Raw genomic sequence first — 20,482 nt, forward strand, 5'->3', positions numbered from 1 at the left:
ATAGATTTTCGTTTGGATTCAAGTCAGTTGATTGACTGGGCCATTCTAGCAGGTTTATTTTTTTCCCTTTGAAACCAATGGAGAGTTTCCTTAGCAGTATGTTTTGGATAATTATCCTGCTGAAATGTCCACCCTCGTTTCATTTTTATTTTCCTCGTAGATGGCAGCAGATTTTTGTCAAGAATGTCTTGGTAAATTTACCCATTCATCCTTCTTTCAATAATGTGAAGTTTACCAGTACCATGTGCTAAAAAGCAGCCCCACACCATCATGTTTCCACCTCCGAACTTCACTGTTGGTATGGTGTTTTTAGGGTGATGCGCAGTGCCATTTCTCCTCCAAACATGGTGTGCATTATGGCATCCAAAGACTTTAATTTTGCTCTCCTCAGACCAGACTAAATTTTCCCAGTATTTAATTGGTTTGTCCAAATGTTGTTCCGCAAACTCTAAACGAGCTTTGCCATTCTTTTTTTTCAGCAATGGGGTCTTGCGTGGTGAGCGTGCATACAGGCCATGGCAGCAGAGTGCATTACTCACTGTGTTCCTTGTGACAACAGTACCTGCTCATTCTAAGTCTTTTTGACGCTCTCCACAGATGGTCCTTGGCTATTGGACAACTCTTCTGATTATTCTTTGCACTCCTCTGTCACAAATCTTACGAGGAGCACCTGATCAAGCCAAATCTATGGTGGTATGATTGGATTTCAACTTACATATTATGGCCCCAACTATGCTCACAGGAACATAGATATGCGCCAGTAACCAATGTATGTTAATATATATATATATATATATATATATATATATATATATATATATATATATATATATATATATGTATAAACATGACCTATATACAGTGTTAAGTTCACGTAACAGCTACGTGCATGTACATAGTTGATTGTGGATGCGTTGTGATTGTGCATGCGTTGGATGGGGACTGTCTCCTGATGAGAGAATTACTCACGACTATATACTTGGGGACAAACTTTCTGTTGTTGCTTTCAATTGTCGAACAATGTCGAGTCTCGCGCAGGGCTCCTTTCAACTTGTGATACATTCATGGACACACTCAAAGCTGCGACATTAACCAAGCTAAGACAACAGATCATACAGGGCAAATGTTTCTTCTCATGGCTAAAAAGATAGATAGTTGTATACTTACATAGATGGATGGATATGCACTGATAGGTATAATTTAGTCTCCCGCTACGCGTTACTGGGGGCAGCGAGAAGAGATTCTAATCAATGGTCCAATTGCTCAGTGTGTAATTAATATGGGACGGCTACAACCGTAATCTTCCACGCTTCTGCTGCCACTCACTGACTTCTACTGTTCACTTATGAAATTGAGCTTTCCGCAGTGTCAGTGAAGGCATCGCCGGTGAAACTACAGAGACGAGAGACACATACACACGGAGAGTGGAGTGAGAGAGGAACCTGTACTCTTCCCCAACATAAGAGACTGGAATCCACAACAGATAATTATCGTTGTACTCGATTTCTGCAAAGTTGGCCGTCAATGGCTTCAAGGGAAGACACATAATCCTGTTATCCATGTTTGCCTCGGCTGGATATGGACTCGATCTTGACATTTGCTTTTTGGAGTGGCGCACCGGTCTTTTTGTGTGTGCGTGTGTTGGAGCTTCAACGGTGTTTCAACTGGTAAGGAAGTGACTGCAGATATGTATTTGTTCTTTCCCTGGTGTGTTTGCTGCGCTGCTGCCGTTAAGAGTCGCCCGCTGTTTCGCCAAGAGCGCGTGCTTCCTTTGAACTACTCGTTTCCCATAAGAGTGACAAAACCAAAAGTGCATCTGCTACAACAGAGATAAAGGGTCATTTTGAGCAATTGCTGAACTCATAGGACACTGGAACCTCGCAAAAGAAGAGCAAACAACCCATAATGTAATTATGCGACAATGTATGTTATGTCTGGCAATATAAGTTCATTTTGGGGGGTGGGTGGGGGGGGGGGGGGGGGAGCAATTTAGCAATACGAACTGAAGGTAGCAGACAGATGACAATAGGTCAAGTGAAAAATAAATGCAAAGCGCTTCAAAATTCTTATTTAAGGTTTCAAGATTACTCTACGTAGTCATCCTCCCTCGGGAGGCAGACCTATCATAATTGTTATGTAAAATATAGTTTGTTGTGTGTGTGTGTGTGTGTGAGAGAGAGAGAGAGAGAGAGAGAGAGAGTGCGTGTGTGTGTGTGTGCACGTAGGTGCGCGTGCACGCAAAGCTGTCTCACTGGATGTTGTTTTACAGTTTATCTAAGAATGATCACAAATCTAGGCGTGTCCAATTTTAATGTTGCTGGAAGTTTTGCTGAATATAGCCTTGATGACACACGCACGCACACATGCACGCAGTCAAAACCCAAAACTATTTGTCACGTATTTTACGTTTAAAGTAGGCCTATTTAATAACAATGGGCTCTGCTACAATTCAAGTAGCCTAGGTTTGTTTGTGATCTCCTTCACCTGCACTTGCTGTGAGAAGTATTTATTTCCTTCACTGGAAAGAGAAAGACGGGAGAGAGACGGAGACCAGTTTTGCAGACGGGATTGCATGTAGTTCTCAGGCACAAATTTTTTTCCCTTCCATCGACACCCAGCTGCTCTCGCTGTGTAATCACACAACAGCCAGCAACACCACACAAAAGTAATTCATGATTTATCATAGCCAAAGTGAGTGAGTCACTGACAGCCATCGATTCTTTAGTCAGACAGGTTTTATGGAAAATATGAATCAAGACTCGATTGGGATCTTTTAAATCCTTACACGTGATTCAGTAACAAAGAAAAACAAAAAACAGACATATACTGTACAGTGTTTTCATGTAGCGTGAGAGTGTTTTTATAGGTGTCTCTATTGCTTGTTCAGCATTGCGTCGACAGAGACTGTAGAGAGTAAAAACAGGAACATCAACCAAGTTTGACGAGTTTTTTTTTTTGTGGTTACAAGTTGTCTAATGAATAAAAATTAATGCGACTGTGGCTGTTAACTTTTTAAAGAATCCAATTTCAGGTTTAAAGATGTTGACCTGACTGACTCTTGTTGCTATCTTCCACTATTGTGCCATATACACATATTCCGGTTTTGTCAGTGGAGCTGTTTGTCTTTTGTAAGTAGCTTGTATGCTTCACATCCTCTGTGCTTATCATGAACTTTCAACTGCCATGACTATATCTTTTCCAAAAGTAAAGTCACCCCCCATACTCCCACCCCCACTCACCCACACACGTACATAAACACATTTTTGTCCCTGTATTTTGTGGATAGAATTTCATATCCAGTTAATATCTTTTTTTAGTGCAAGAAAGCGTTTTACTGATGTGTCAAGAAACAATGAGGACAAGGCAGGGCTTTGTGATGGTAGAAATGCATGTTTAACCCATGTGAATGAATGGAGCCTCACATTCCACAGCAGCAGCCCCCTTGCTGAATGGCAGCACTAACTGTTGTTTTCATTACTCATTACTACCTTGTGCCTTTGTCAGCATGAACAGAGTCATTTACCTATGAGGCTGTAGACTCTATCAAAACATCAATATAGATTTCTATGGTAATAATAGTGTGAAATTTTCTGCCAAATTTTGTAAGTGTTCAGTAACTATTCCATATGTTTTACTCCTAATCAAATCTCACACACACACACCCATCTCATGCAACCCCCCTTCCCTATTTCATTGACTTGAATGCACTCTTTTATCAAGTACCTGAACATGATACTCTCTTAAAAGTACAAGTATCTTAACAGAAAATAACTTTGGTCGAAATTAAAGTCACCTTGAAGAATATAACTTCATAGTCTGAAAGTGTCTGTCTGACATTTGCTGTACTTAAATATCAAGTCCGTCCATCCATCCATTTTCTGTACCGCTTATCCTCACTAGGGTCACGTGCATGCTGGAGCCTATCCCAGCTATCTTCGAGCGAGAGGCGGGGTACACCATGAACTAGTCACCAGCCAATCGCAGGGCACATAGACACAAGCATTCGCACTCACATTCACACCTATGGGCAATTTAGAGTCTTCAATCAACCTACCACGCATGTTTTTGGGATGTGGGAGAAAACCCACACAGGCACGGGGAGAACATGCAAACTCCACACAGGCGGGCCTGTGTGGCGATTTGAACCCCGGTCCTCAGAACTGTGAGGCAGATGTGCTAACCATCGTTCACTGTGCCGCCAAATATCAAAAGTCATTTAATGATATTAAATGTACCTAAGTATTGGAAGTACATGAGTAAAAGTGTTTTGATTTATTTAAATGGTATTTTTATTTATTTAGTTTACTTTAGCGGTGTACAGTAGTTGAAGATCTGTTTCTTAGCTAATGAGTGCCGCTGGTGTCTGCTGGCCTCAAACCGGAAAGGAGGAGGGGGTGGGGGCAGAGAAAGACACACTACCAGTGTAAAGTTTTCTGATTACCTGCATCTCAATTTCATTACATCCCTCTACCGGTAGGCCTGTCATTAGGCCTGTCGCCATAGCAAATTTTTTAAGACGATGTATCTTACTAAAAACTATCACGATAAATGACAGTATTGTTGACTTTGATAGAAAGATTGAGTATAATAATCCAAGTACATCCTTATCTTGGGTGCTAGCGAACGTAATAAAAAGTTAACTTTCCCTTTAACTGTCTCTGTTGTGTGGATCTACACGCAGCACATGGAACAAGGCTGTGGAGCAGGGCCGGTTCTAGGAATACATACTTGAGGGGGCAGACAGAAACATTAAGGGGGCATCATGTGACTGCATATTTTTATTTTATATATTATCATTAGGGGGCACGGTGACCGACTGGTTAGAGCGTCAGCCTCACAGTTCTGAGGACCCGGGTTCAATCCCCGGCCCCGCCTGTGTGGAGTTTGCATGTTCTCCCCGTGCCTGCGTGGGTTTTCTCCGGGCACTCCGGTTTCCTCCCACATCCCAAAAAACATGCATTTATTGGAGACTCTAAATTGCCCGTAGGTGTGAATGTGAGTGCGAATGGTTGTTTGGTTGTATGTGCCCTGCGATTGGCTGGCAACCAGTTCAAGGTGTACCACGCCTCCTGCCCGATGACAGCTGGGATAGGCTCCAGCATGCCCGCTACCCTAGTGAGGAGAAGCGGCTCAGAAAATGGATGGATGGATGGATATTATCATTATTTATTTGGCCGCTAAGTTGGCAATTGCTGTACAGCATCTTTCCCTACTTAGCTTTGTGTAAAACACTCTTATAACACACAGGTACTTGCTATAAACAGGGCACTTATACATGTGTGTACTACTCGCTTGTCATTAAAGCACACAAAGAAATGTATAATCCTGTACAGTTTAAACACACTATCTTCCACCAACTGCATCTCAGGCTTAGCTCCTCCAGCCACTGTGACGACACCACTCATGCACAAATCATGTGAACCGGATCGCTCGAATAGCAATTATACATGAATATGGAACTAAAAAATGCTTAAGGTACCCACATTTGATCAAATAACCGTTTGTGGGGCACTCATGAAAATTCTTGCAAATTAAACATTTCTGACTTTTTTTTCCTTCACGTCAGTTTTTTTCCTTGAATACAATTGTCTCTTCATGCATATGTTTAGTTGGGTGGAGGTGGTTTTCTAAGAGAACAAAAGTACAAATAGGCAAGGGCACATAACATTTGATCAATAAGTAGACTCAAAGCAAACCTCTCTCTATAGTGACAATAAAAGGCATTCTATTCTATCAAAGCGATGTTAAGTCTGCAACATTCAAGCAGCAAACACATCACTTTTGTTGCTCTCACTTTGAAATTCAAAATTGCTCCACTTCCAGCGGCGGACTCTTCTAATTTGACGATCTCCAATCGGCAGCGCAGCAGGTTCACTATGAATGTCACATCTGTGCGAATAACGTAAATTAGACTCCTCAAAGAATAACATTGTACAAACACATACAATATAGAAGGCACTTATATGATAAAGATGTAAATATTTCCTTAGATGAGTTTGTGGCCAAATCTACAGTCTCACTGTGGACAGTAGTTCGGACAGTCAACACACAGCATGGAGCGGAGGAGACTTGAGGAAGCAGGCGTGATTCTGTGGATTTGGTTTGAGGGGGCACGGCGTTCATTAGTTTTAGTTTATTAGTATTGGACGGAGCTAACACTGGTCCGCCGGCGGTCCACGTGTCCGGTAGCAGCTAATACGTACTAGCCTAGCCGCTAAAGTAGCAGGCCACTTCGCAGTGGAGCCGTCCAACTCGCGTGACGTCGGCTCACTGCATGAGCTACACGCTGGTCACCACTAAAATGGGAATTTGTCGAGTCATTTATCCAGTCCGGAAAAAACACTGTCCTTTTTATTTATCGAATGATAAGTCTTTTAGGATATATTTCCCCCCAAACTGTCACGATAAACGATAGTGTTGTTGATGTTTTTCTTTAATACCACTGATGTAATGATATTAGAGCATCATAATTGAAGTAGATCCTTTTTAAGTACAATTAACTTAATGCTAAAGAATATTGAACAGTGGCATTGAAATGTAGAACAAATAAAATATCTTAGATGAATTAAAAAATATGTGTAAATAAAACAGACACAGGCTCTGTTCACAAAAATTGCACTTGAACAAAGATTAAACATTTGGCACAGAGGTATAGATAGTCAATAACCCACGAAAGAGGCAAAGAAGTCTAAATTTGACACACACCAGAGAAGTGTTTTTAAAGTCTTCCAAATTTGAATGAATAAAAAAAAAAGGCACTGGAAATGAGCCCTACACCTTCAATCAAATACTGTACGTTTGCTGTAGTCAACTACTGGCTAAATGACGTTTCTGGGTGTTGTTGATAAATGGCTTTTGCTTTGCATAGTAGAGTTTTAAGTTGCACTTACGGCTGTAGCGCTGAACTGTATTGACTGACATTGGTTTTCTGCAGTGTTCCCGAGCCCATGTGGTGATATCCTTTACACATTGATGTCGGCTTTTGATGCACTGCCGCCTCAGGGATCGAAGGTCACGGGCATTCAATGTTGGTTTTCGGCCTTGCCGCTTACATGCAGTGATTTCTCCAGATTCTCTGAACCTTTTGATGATAATATGGACCATAGATGATGAAATCCCTAAATTACTTGCAATTGTACGTTGAGGAACATTGTCCTTAAACTGTTCGACTATTTTCTCACGCACTTGTTCACAAAGAGGTGAACCTCACCCCATCTTTGCTTCTGAATGACTCAGCAATTCAGGGAAGCTCCTTTTATACCCAATCATGGCACCCACCTGTTCCCAATTAGCCTGTTCATCTGTGGGATGTTCCAAACAGGTGTTTGATGCGCATTCCTCAACTTTCTCAGACTTTTTTGCCACCTGTCCTAGCTTTTTTGGAACGTGTTGCAGCCATAAAATTGAAAGTTATTGATTATTTGCTAAAAACAATAAAGTTTATCAGTTTGAACATTAAATATCTTGTCTTTGTAATGTATTCAATTAAATATAGGTTGAACATGATTTGCAAATTATTGTATTCTGTTTTTATTTATGTTTAACACAACATCCCAACTTCATTGGAATTGGGGTTGTACGTGACTCTCTCGACTCAATTTTGATCGTGTACAAGGTCTGCTGTCTATTTTGCAGTGATGGAATTGATCCTCTTCTGCATGGTGGGGGTTTCCACTCTTAAAGGGCAAAACTCACTGTGTTAGCCTAGAAACAGATCCAGGATTAAATTATAAACGAGCCTCTGTGGGAAACACTGCTTCATGCCATGGAATTAAAATTGTATGCAGCTACCACCTTACAACTTGTAATATACTGTATGTATACATTAGTGCTATTTGCTACGTTATTCGTAGTTGGTGCATTTTTGGAAACTAGCAGCAGGTGGGAAGTTAATCCCTTTATTTGGGTCACATCTGCATCCTCCCCTCCCATAAGGATCAATCAAGTCAGTGCCAAGCAAGTCAGGTAGTGCAGTGTAAAGCCACATCGCTATCTAAATTAGAGTCTAAGAAATTGATGTAGTAATCAGAGGCTTAATATAGAAGAGAGTTTTGAGTTGTTGGGTGGCAGGGGAGGTGCTGCTGTGGGGATTCAGGCACAGGCACATTTTAGTCTTCGCCCTTGCTGGCAGCAAGGGGCGAGAGGAATGTGTTGTGTTGGTCTCAACTGTTGATAATACCACTATTGTTTAGTCAGTGTGGCCAAAAGTTGAACGTTTGCACTGGAATTATTTTAAACAGTAGTGCAAGGAATCCGCTAACATTAACTTTGAACAAACAATGAATTTGCTCATTTTAGTCATACTACATGCACGAGGGAGGAGCCAAGTGGATATTTCATACTTTCATCATAGCTTCTTTGATGATCTAGGGAAATTAGTATCGCATTTAGAAGTTAAAACAGGAGACTTCCCAAAGGGGTTGATGAAAAGCAAAAACAGCTATAAGCGAGAGAATAATTGTGTTCACCATTCAGACACAAAAATAACAAATAAATAATAATGTTGCTTTTTTAGAAGTATCTTTAATTACAACATGGGTTACATTCACTTGGCAATAAAATAATTTGATATGGGTCATGTGAACAAAACAAGCATTGAAAATAACAAGAACTAAGGTTGTAAACCATGGGTTTGTGAGATCTTAATTGAAGTTTGGCGTTGTAATGTCTTCTAAGGGGGAAATGTTTAAAAGACTACAATATCCTATCAGCTTTAGACACATTCCCAATTGTCTAACATTACTAACTCAAACAAAGCAATGAATCACAGCATCAATTCAGAAATCGGGGAACATTCTGAAAATCTGCTTTTGGTAAATGTGTTATTGAAAAATGGTTGAGATCCAAAAATAGCATATGCATGTTTTTAGCATTTTCATTGCACAGATCACCATTTACTAAGAATGTAAGCAGTGAATCTGGCCTATTACTATAGCTAACTGCATTATCCAAGTTTATTTGCATCCAGTGCAATGTAATTATTAGACATATCAGCCATTTGCTATTATCTTACTTCATGGTGATACTTTTATGTCTGATTAAACCCACTGATGACATCATTATGTTTAACACAAGCAATGCTTATTTATGCTGATGTTTTCCACAGTCATCTGCACCTCAGTGTGGGTGTGAATTTGACATATTTGCTGTTTGAACACTTCTCAATTCTACAAATAACCCCACTGGAATAACCTGCCTGCCTAGCACACTATTTCCACTCCTATGACTATGGCTACAGTTAAAGTAATGCAGTACAGTATTTGTCTTGCAGTGGCAGAGGGCCTTATCAAACAGGAGGTCACCCTTACTGAGAAGCTAATAATCTGATCACAATGGCTAAGTATCAACCCCATTTATCAGTATTCTGTTTGTTTTAAGTCGGGACGGCCACAAGGGATGAACCTGTGTTGTGATGCAAGCAGATTTAGAGCTCTTTTTCAGCCTGAAGAGTAATACTTTTCATTGGACTATATAAAATGACATTTTAAAAAGAGAATGTTCTCACTTTAAATACCTTTTAGTGCATTCAATCAACATTATCCCTCACTAACACTGTTGGTTCCCTGCCATACACCTCATTAATGATCCATTAAAATAGCAATTTTGATCACAGAACAGGCAATTGAATGTAGGAATTATTTAACTGTGCTAATCAGTTTTAGTTGACACAGTGATTATAGTTAATAGATTTCTGCTTGTATTTCTGACCAGCTCATAGCATTGTTGCAGTGATTGATGCAGGATTAAAGAAGCGAAATAAGATTATCTGGGGAAAACCACGTGATTGTGATTAGGGATTGAAAGAGAGAGATAGAAGGGGAGAGCGGCCAGGGGAAGGAACAGCACTCTTCATCCAGTCCAGATGTCACTGTAGTAGACACTGCTTTGCACATGCACACATACACTTTTTAACTGAATATCATTAGAATTCTATTATTTAAACCCTGTATCTGTTTGCTCGATGAAAATGAAACCAAAATCAATACATATTATTTCAGATACTCTTCTGATTACAAAATAATTGGCACTAGTTTATTTGTATTAGAACATGCTAACACAATGTTTGACGATAAAAGTTTTTAGCTATTGCATTCTTTCTTTATTATATTTATTACATTAAAAATTAGGGGCCGCTGAATGAACATTTAAGTTATACACTTATTGTATCTTTAGCACCTGTGAAATACAGATAAATGACAAATTATATTTTGCTATATCATTACATCATGCATCATTTTACGAGCAGGTCCTGTTGTTCAGAAAGTGGGGGCATATGAGTCCATGTATTTAGAAGGACTGACAGTGGGTCTTCTTAGGGAGGCGACGTGGCACCTAAACTTAATCCAAACTCACAGCAGCCCAGAGGGCATTAAGAGTGAGTGGGGGTTGGTGTAACAGATTCTTAAAATGAGAGGCTCCCTCTTTTTAGCATCTGCTGCTTTGTTGCAGTTGATAAACACACATCACATTTTTTAAATAATCAATAAATGTGTCTAATGAAAGACAGTACCAATGAGAGTTCCCCATAGTGTTTTCTTATATCAATAGTATATTATTTGAGAGAAATAAAAGTGAGGTTTGTTATTGCCACATAGACAAAACAAAAGCGCCTTTCACAGCGGTTTTAGGCACAGTTTTGCACTGCTTTTATGCCTCGATGTTTTCTATAAATTTCGCAAATACAGAAAGTTATGACAGAATGTTGCCCAGCAGTTGAGGAAATAATACTGTAACTGTAACACTACTGAAAAATGTTGAAGCTGTAATTATGATACATCCCAGTTACCTCTAAAGTCTTCGAGACTGTTATGGCATCATCCTTGGATATAGATAGTTGCAAAACTAAAAATCTCTGGGAAACTGTTTGAGTTATTATTCTTTTATCCCAAAAAATTTATTCATCAATCAAACTTAGTTTGTGAAAAAAGTAGGTGAGAAGGTGTGGTTCACCTTGGAACCTTTCTGATGATCAACGCACATGCACGCGCCATGTACGCTTGCACAATGATGTTCTCGTCCACCTACTTAACAGTAGATAAGAGTTTTGTGTCTTTGAAAATAACAGACTAAAAAAGAGTACATACAGTATATCCTTTATAACATCTTATAAAAGCTAAATCACAGCAAATAGATAGTAGACAGTAGACAGTTTTATATCTGGAGCAGGTTTAGCACCATGTCCTTAATACATTCAACAGACCCATCAGTTGTACACGAGTGACCAGAGGAGTTCCTTCAGAATTGTTGCAATGACCAAATGAAAGATGTGAGAATGCACATTTCAAAATGAGTGAGACTATACCCTGCTTCTCTGTTAAAAAAGTATGTGTCGTGTGATAAGAGCTGGCCAAGACAAGTTAATGGTTTAATTTGACAACTGTAGAGCGCTGTAAGAATACAGCATGAGAGTGAAAATTGGTCAGAATGATGATGTGATTTTGAGACTTGTTAATTAATATTATTATAAAGACTTGAAATCACAAGATGACTACAATGTGTAACATATGCATAATGCTCTCCCAGCTACCATCTGACTCAAAGAACTCACTGAAAATGCAAAACCAACAATATTATTTGAAGTCACAAGCCAATTCCTGCTTCATGTGTTCAAGAGCTTCTCCAGAGGTTTTCCAATCTAGATATTATAATACATAATATTTGAAGAATATCTTGCCGTTACGGATTTATAAACATGTATGCATTCATGCTCGCATACTACTACAACTCTACTTTTACAACTATTATAATCATTCTACTGAAATATGAGAAAAAAAACATTGGATAAACAAATAATACCTTTACACACGCCACATTGTCTCTTCCCATAATTCTTCAGTCAACACTCTTATTTGGGCAACTAAGAGGCTGGTTGCTATGCAGCTTCAACGCCAGTGATGTTGCCTGTCTGACTAACTTAGGGAAACAAGCTGGAAATGTCTCCAGGCTACTGCAGCTAATCATTCAGTCCACAGAAGAACTAATCGTTAGACCCTGATGTCAGTCTAACCTTGGGATGATGCTTTTTGTGAATGTGTGGGTGCATGAGTGCATTCGTATAAGGGAGAGGGCCATGCATGTGGACCCTATCAAACCATTCCATTGTATGGGAATACAAAAAAATGACTATTGATGATAATTAGATAATTTAACGGTGTAATTCTACGAATAAGACAATATGCACTACGCCCAAGATTATTCATACTCAAGATGGTTTTCAGGTCAAGTGGCATTCTAATCTCTGAATTGTTATCTTGTGGCTCGAAATGACATGTTCGCTCATGTCTCATTGGTTTCACCCGTGTCATGTCATCGGTCTACTCCAATCAGCTCCCCTACCACTTGTGTCCTGGTGTCTCTTTTTTGTGGACCCACACATGCTGCACGGAGCAAGGTGGTGGCAAATTGGACGGTCCCACCACCGGTCCAGGAGCCTGCTCGCTAGCGGGCCCGCTAACAAATGTTGTCAGCACTTATCATTCATTGATTTCCGTAACGCTTATCCCACTTGGGTCACAGAAGGACTTCAAACATATTTAACATATTTAGAAACAAATAATAATTTTATGTGTACAGCATTTAACTTTTCTTATGAAATAACATAGTTAACAATAACACAATATTGCTAATATATATATATATATATATATATATATATATATATATATATATATATATATATATATATATATATATATATATATATATGTACCGACAACATTGCAACAAGTAAACAAAAAATATGAGTAAATTGATATAATTTTTGGCGGCACGTGGTAGACTGGTTTGCACATCTGCCTCAGAGTTCTGAGGACCCTGTGTCGAGTTTGTATGTTCTCCCCGTGCCTGCGTTGGTTTTCTCCGGGTACTCCGGTTTCCTCCCACATCCCAAAAACATGCAAGGTTGGTTAATTGGCGACTCTAAATTGCCCGTGTGAGTGCAAATGGTTGTTTGTTTATATGTGCCCTGCGATTGGCTGGTGACCAGTTCAGGGTGTACCCTGACTCTTGTCCAGAGTCAGCTGGGATAGGCTCTAGCATGCCCGCGACCCTAGTGAGGATAAGCGGTACAGAAAGTGGAGGGATGGATACACTTTAAAGGTCCCATATTGTGGCTATTTAGACCTCCATAGAGTGACTTTCTAACATGCACTTAGTATAAAAGTGTTAATTTCATTAAAAAAACAAAACACCTTGGTTTTATCATAAGAGTCTCCAAAAAAGGTCACTCTGACAGCTACTTCTGTTTGACACAGTTTTGTATCCGCTTTGTCCACATTTGGCTAAGACTGCCCCCTTTCCTCTGATTTGTTGCCTCTGTACAGAAGACCCACTTGTCAGAGCACACGTGTTTGTTCTGTTGATAGCGGTGGCTCGGGAGCGGAGAGGTAGACGGAGCTCTTCACTATTGGCGTAGATAAGCTTGAGAAATTCAAATGACCTAAATTTAGGCCTCTTGACAGACAAACGTTTTGAACTCAGGAATGCGGGGATGATTTTAAGTCATATTTGAAATATTTACGGAGGCACCCTAGAGCCAATATTACATCCCAAATACTAGAAAAAGAGTAGTCCTTGGTGTACAATTTTTTGCTACCCACGCTGTAAATCAAAACGTTTTATGTGTTTCTGCTCTTCTTTTACAGTCTGCATCTTCTTCGTTCTTTTTGCTGTTGTGTTGCACACCGGATGAGAGAATTCCAAAAAACAAATGTAAATCTAAAAATGTAAAATAACAAATGTAATCTGTAAACCGTCAGAATTTTTATCACGGTTAACTGATAAGATGCAAGTTTTCCTGTGTTACGAAAATAAACAAAATGCTGTCCTCGGTTGTTCTCAAACCACCTCTTTATAGTGGTCAAACAAGTACATTGTCAGCTGCCTATTATATCTAATGTTATCTCCTATGGTACCACAAGATAACTGTTCGAAACCTGTATTTTCGCTTCCAGATTGTTTGGAGGCTGCTGTTTGCTACTGACCCCAGTTCCCAGCTGCCTTTCTGTCTGTAGCTTGGGGGCCTTGCAGTCAACTACACAGGAAAGAAGAGACCAAAGACAGGGATCCTTTTAGTAGACCCCCCTCCTCTTCTCCACTGCAACACACAACCCCACATCCACCATCAGCACCACCACCTTTTCCACTGGCTCTTAAATCTTTTCTAAAGAATTCCCCAGCACACTTACACTCTCCCTTCAGCTATCCCCTTGGCCTCAATGCACTGTTCTCACATTGTATCCAGATGTGAGGATGATCGCTGGGGAGAGAAAGCCCTAGGCAAGGCCCACTGGTAATGACCACCACGTTTTTATGTCAATATTTTATTATCTTTTTCCCTGACTATTTTTTAATATAAGCACATATCCATAAATGATAACTTGTATTATTTTTCTTCCTTCTCAAACAAAAAGACCTTACATTCAGCCCTATTGTAAGGCTGAGTTTTGTTCTCTTGGTAAAGTTGTAGCAATGTCTTTTTCTTATTATTATTATTATTTTTTTTTAAAAAAGTGGTTTCCAAAAAAAGGAAAATAATCTTCTTCTTCTTCTTCTTGCTCTTGTTCTTGTTCTTGTTCTTGTTCTTCTTCTTCTTCTTCTTCTTAAAGGTACAACATATTGTTGCATTAATAGTATACTTTGTTAATTTAATACATCTGTTTTAATCAAAGCTTTGCTTTTCGGTATTGTCTTTGTCAAGGCAAAATTGATATAGCAATTGTGTTGAATCTCTTATTGTGTGCTTAATTTTGTGACTGCTACAAAGCAACTGTCGTAATTTGAGGCATGCATTTTGTTAAAGATGCAGATTCATATGCACTTTCACAAGCATCCTTACAAGTTAGCTATCCATCCATCCATTTTCTGAGCCGCTTCTCCTCACTAGGGTCGCGGACGTGCTGGAGCCTATCCCAGCTGTCATCGGGCAGGAGGCGGGGTACACCCTGAACTGGTTGCCAGCCAATCGCATGGCACATACAAACAAACAACCATTCACACTCACACCTACGGGCAATTTAGTGTCTCCAATTAATGCATGTTTTTGGGATGTGGGAGGAAACCGGAGTGCCCGGAGAAAACCCACACAGGCACAGGGAGAACATGCAAACTCCACACAGGCGAGACCGGGGATTGAACCCGGGTCCTCAGAACTGTGAGGCTGACGCTCTAACCAGTCGGCCACCGTGCCGCCCAAGTTAGCTAAAATAGAATAAAATAAAACAACCACAGCAAATGACTTTCATTAAGACTACTTGGACTGTGTTTCTTTATACAGTTCCCAATGTCACTGACTGCAAAATGAAGTTTTAAATTGTGCTAATTTTCATCATATAAAAGTATATCTGGAAATTGCTACTCTATCTCCTCATACTGGACTAATGTAGAAGTATCAGTAACTCAATAGTGAGGAAGTGGCATTACAAAATAGGATCTATGAGAACTGTCGTGTAAGTGTGCCATTTAAGAATCATCTTCTAATTCTATTGATCTGAAGTCATCACATTGGGAGATGATTTGGTTACCCAATCCGTAAACGAAATGAAGTATTTTTTAGGATGAAGGTAGTACCCAAAATTGGATCGTAGCTGATATCTAACTACTGTATCTTCAAAACTAAAACCTGTGACGAAAATCAATTGCTTTTCCAACTGGTTCTGATCATCTAATCCCTGGCTGCTGAATTCTACTGAAAAATCATGTTTGGTAATCCCATCAGATTATACTTGACAAACCCAACAAAACCAGCCAATTAGTCGTCCTAAGAACGGCCGAAAAGGTAATCTTCCCCAAAAACAAGTCCTGTAAATGAGATATGAGTCACTGACCCATTTATACTGTCCTAATCTCATACAGTTAGTCTCATACATGTGAGGAGAGGTTGGTAGGAACGCGCTACATTTACTCCGTTACTCAAGTAAGATTTTGCATGAATTGTACCTGTCAGTGTATATTTAATGAAGCATACGTTTTACTTTTACTTGCATATTTATGTTAAGAACAAACAGAACTTTTACTCTGTTAGAGTACACACGCGCGCGCACACACACACACACGCACACACACACACACACACACGTCTGGTCAGCATACAGCTTCTTCATTCAGTCATTTTAGTGGATAAAGCAAATAATGTTTCTGTAAGGCCCGATGCATGTGTTGTTTTATTTTTCACTTAAAAATTGATATGGTGGTAGGTGTGTGTGGACTCCCATTGAGCATGAGTTTGAATGTGATCTGTTACTTCTGAACACAGCCACTTGCCAGTTATATGAGTAAGTGCATCCTTGTGCAGATAAAACAGAACATCCTCTTTTGCAATGGAGACCTGGCCAACAAGGCAGCAAGTTAAACGTCAAGTACAAGTCAATCACATTCAAATTTATTACACTTGTTGATTTTCACCTCCCCTCTCAAAAAGATATAAAAAGAAATCAGTTGAGTTGCACAAATTCTAAGTCAAATTAATGGCGGAAAAAGTGTTCTGTCGGTCTTGTTTGTCTTCGATATTCATGCAACGACTGTGCAACGATAGTCAGTGGATACTGCACACATCCTAATGTTACATATTCATTTCAATGTTGGAACGGAGACCAAAGTCCCACAAGCAGTGGGACTAAATACCTGGGCAATTGCCTCCACAGGCATCATTGTCCCAGATAGATCTTAGGTGGAGATTGGTGTGCTGTGTTAGTGTATGTGTGGATATTTGTGACCACTGTTTTAGCCTGTCGCAGAGAATACTTTATATTTGAGACAGATTTTTTTTTTCTTTCTTATTATCTATTTGGAATAGTTGATCCATCCAACCATCCATTTTCAGTACCGCTTCTCCTTGCTAGGGTCGGAGGCGTGCTGTAGCCTATCCCAGCTGAATCTGGGCGAGTGGCAGGGTACACCCTGAACTGGTTGCCAGCCAATTGCAGGCCACATATAAACAAACAACCATTCACACTCACATTCACACCTACGGGCAATTTAGAGTGTTTAATTAACCTACCTTGCATGTTTTTGGGATGTGGGAGGAAACTGGAGTACCCGGAGAAAACCCACGCAGGCACGGGGAGAACATGCAAACTCAGTTGAGGCCGGATTTGAACGTGGGCCCTCAGGGCTGTGAGGCAGATGTGCTAACCAATCTTCTACTGTGCCGCCGGCATAGGTGACATTAAACACAAATCTTTACAAGGAAATTTATATGATACAATGTCATTGTTGTCAAATAACTGCTTGCACTATGCAATACACTACTTTTATAGTAGTACATGTTGTATTTGTGGAACAGCATCTAAATTATGACATTAGTAGGTACTTACACAACCGCTATAATATTTTATTGTATTATTTTTGTATTTTTTAAAATAAGATTGAATATATTGTAAGAATTTATTTATTTAGTGCAGCAAAACAATCAGACCGAAATGCATTCTGAACTAAAGGTTCATGATCAATGAATTGTTGCCATTAAATTATTAACATGTGTTTGACAATAGCACTACCCTATACCTATAACTGAGCACATCACTGCTGTTTACTTGCATACTGCGTTTTCGCACAAGTTGATGGATGTTCAGAAACTGATGATTGTAGGATTTCTCTAGAGGCGTGTAGTCTCCATTTTTAGTAACTATATCCCACAGTCTTTGAGTCTGTGTGTATGTGTGTAAGGCTGTCCACTGCTGCGATGTGGAGAGAATGACGGTGTGTATAATTCTGCAGCACTTATTTCTTGTGTAAAAGAGCCTGTCATCTTATGGTGGATGACTGGCTGCTTGACTGAGTTAATGACTATTTTGCTGCTTGGCTGTTTGTACAGTAGGTAACTCCCGTTGGAAGTGTGTAATCTCACCAGGGAAAGCTACATAAACATGAGTAATGCAGCATTTGCCCTCTTCTCAGGTGCTCACCTAAATTTACCATTTGAAATTGAATGGAATGGATTGAATGTCCTCTCTCATCTTGTCCTATTGATTAGTTGTTGCAAGTCCTCAATCATCCACGCATTCCTGAGTTCCAGACGTTTTTCTGCCGAGAGGCCTGAATTCGGTCATTCTTGAGCTTATCTATGTCACAAGCGAAGATCTCCGCCTTCCCTCTCCGCTCCCGAGCCAGTGCTGTCAACAGAACAAACACGTGTGCTCTCACAATTGGGGTTTCTACACGGAGGCAACCAATCAGATGAAACGGGGCAGTCTTAGGCAAATATGGACAAAGCGGATACAAAACTGGGTCAAACAGAAGTAGCTATCAGAGGGGCCTTTTCTGGACACGTATGACAAAACCAAGGTGTTTTCTGAAATGAAATGGACACTTTTATAGACACTTTTTTATAGTGTTAAGAGAGTCACTCTATGGAGGTCTAAATAGCCAAAATACCCATTTCCACTGACTTTAAACCGTCTTGCATCCTGGTACTCATAGACATCTAACATAAATAGATCCCACCTTGGCTCAGAATTGTACGTAAACGTGGTCACCATATTAAATATGGAAAGTGGTGTGATCGGTGTAGATGTCCTCATTCATTTGCTTCTTGGTGATGTAACAGCCATTTCACATTCAAAGTTAGATCTCATGGGATTAAACGGAAACAAAACCCAAAATGTTTTTGCAAGAATACATTGGTTGTGCCACCACTAGTCTAAATGTGGCCTTCTTTTTGATATTGCCTTTGTGGAATAAGAATGAATCAGATTAATTTCATTTCAAGGGGGCCGCCATGTTTGGCAATTTGTCCCTGTGATGGTGATCAAAATTAACATCACAACTGCTCTCCCGCTTGCATTGTGAACGACACATGACCAAACCCGGAAAACAGATAGCGGACTCCCCCCGTGTACGCTGCGATACCTAGCATAACTACGGATTGATGACATGATGATTTGAACCCAGATTTACTAACTTTTGTCCAAACCAACGTGTAATGAAAGACGATGGTCTCTCCATCATGTTTGCTAAATTGCAAACTACCTGGTGGCTTGCTAACTGTGTTAGTTGCTGTTGCTCATTAAAGCTTCTTTTGCAAGCTAAAACTCCCTCGGTTTGCCTTGTGAGACTCATCATAGCCATAATAGTAATGCACGGTGGCTTGAATAAGTAATTTTAATCTGATTATTTGCTGGAGATTACTCGTTGCGCAAAAAAGTGGTCATATTACCGTAACACCTCATACTAAGCAACATATTACTGGGATCACTATTCATCAATTTCAATCATTAAATACAGTACATTTCCTAAATTTCAAAATCGTTAATTGTTGCAGTGTTAATTGTGTTACACTTATTTTTAGGATGGACATTTTCAGCATACAACAGCCTCTCCGTCCTCATTATTATCTGCCCCCCTTGATCGCTCTCCCTCAGCTCTAACTCTACCACTCTATCTCTTGCTGTGACTTTACATCAGTACTTAGCACTTATCGTCCCTCTGCTGCCTTTCCTCTTATCACTTGTTCTGCATTTTCTACTCTCCTTGACATCCACCTCTCTTCCTCCATTCACATGCCCTGTTTTCCCCACCATTAGTGTATATTTCTTTCCAAACCCGACAGGTTAACAAGCTGGCATGATTTCATCAATAAGAGTCACTAAAATAAGATTGACCCAGATGGGCTCCTCGACTTGTTTTTTTATTTTAAAGCTAGTCATTGTGATCATAATCTGTCTTTGTCTGTCAGGTGGCATATGAAACAAATGTGTCATGTAGTTGAAGTTTCATTGTGTTTTGTACAAAAACTCTTTGTCCTTACAATGTGATCACAGTTTGTTATTATCATTAACCAGCCCAATTCCCAGAGACTGTCCCTTTCCTATCATTGGCAAATAAATCCAGGGCAGATGTTTAAGCACAATTCCTACCACTTTATACACTCTTTAATGCATATATAAATATAATTTATTCATTTGCAGGCCATACCTGTCATGAAGGAATATGTGGGTTTTCTCCGGGCACTCCGGTTTTCTCCCACATCCCAAAAACATGCATGATAGGCTAATTGAAGACTCTAAATTGCCCGTAGGTGTGAATGGCTGTTTGTTTAATGTGCGATTGGCTGGCAACCAGTTCAGGGTGTACCCCGCCTCCTGCCCGATGATAGCTGGGATAGGCTCCAGCAATCCCTCGCACGACCCTTGTGAGGATAAGCGGCTCAGATAATAGATGGATGGATGGATGGATGGATGGATGGAATGGGGATGCATGTTCAGTGTAATCCATTCAGTGTAATGTTAATGACCTCCAATCTATAAACATTGTGATACTTCTTAAATTTCAAAATCTCTATTAGTTTTACTGTGACTTGCCTTATAATATTCCAAAGATTGTTATTTTGTTCGATTTTATGGTCACAAGTAGTGGATGGTCTTGTTCACATTTTTAAAGCTCAACACATATATACTTTGATTTTTTTTGTCATTATGAATACGATTTGAAGATTAAAGAAGGGGTTACCAACCTTTTTGAAACTGAGAGCTATGTCTTCAGTGCA

The 20,482-nt window shown here is 39.8% G+C and overlaps 1 protein-coding gene across 4 annotated transcripts in view; it reads left to right on the plus strand.

Moving 5' to 3' along the window:
• Window positions 1–1,382: 1,382 nt before the first annotated feature.
• The window catches only part of znf516 (zinc finger protein 516), a 54,602-nt gene continuing 35,502 nt past the window's right edge, over window positions 1,383–20,482 (plus strand). For 3 of the 4 annotated variants that reach the window (XM_061673883.1, XM_061673885.1, XM_061673886.1), the window contains exon 1: window positions 1,383–1,667. The gene's annotated coding sequence lies outside the window, so the exon portion shown is untranslated. Of the gene's footprint in view, window positions 1,668–13,989; window positions 14,291–20,482 lie in introns of those variants that run through there. The other variant, XM_061673884.1, reaches the window with a different exon arrangement.

The sequence above is a fragment of the Phycodurus eques genome, chromosome 4 (genome assembly GCF_024500275.1).
Source record: "Phycodurus eques isolate BA_2022a chromosome 4, UOR_Pequ_1.1, whole genome shotgun sequence".
In the NCBI taxonomy this organism is placed as follows: Eukaryota; Metazoa; Chordata; class Actinopteri; order Syngnathiformes; family Syngnathidae; genus Phycodurus; species Phycodurus eques.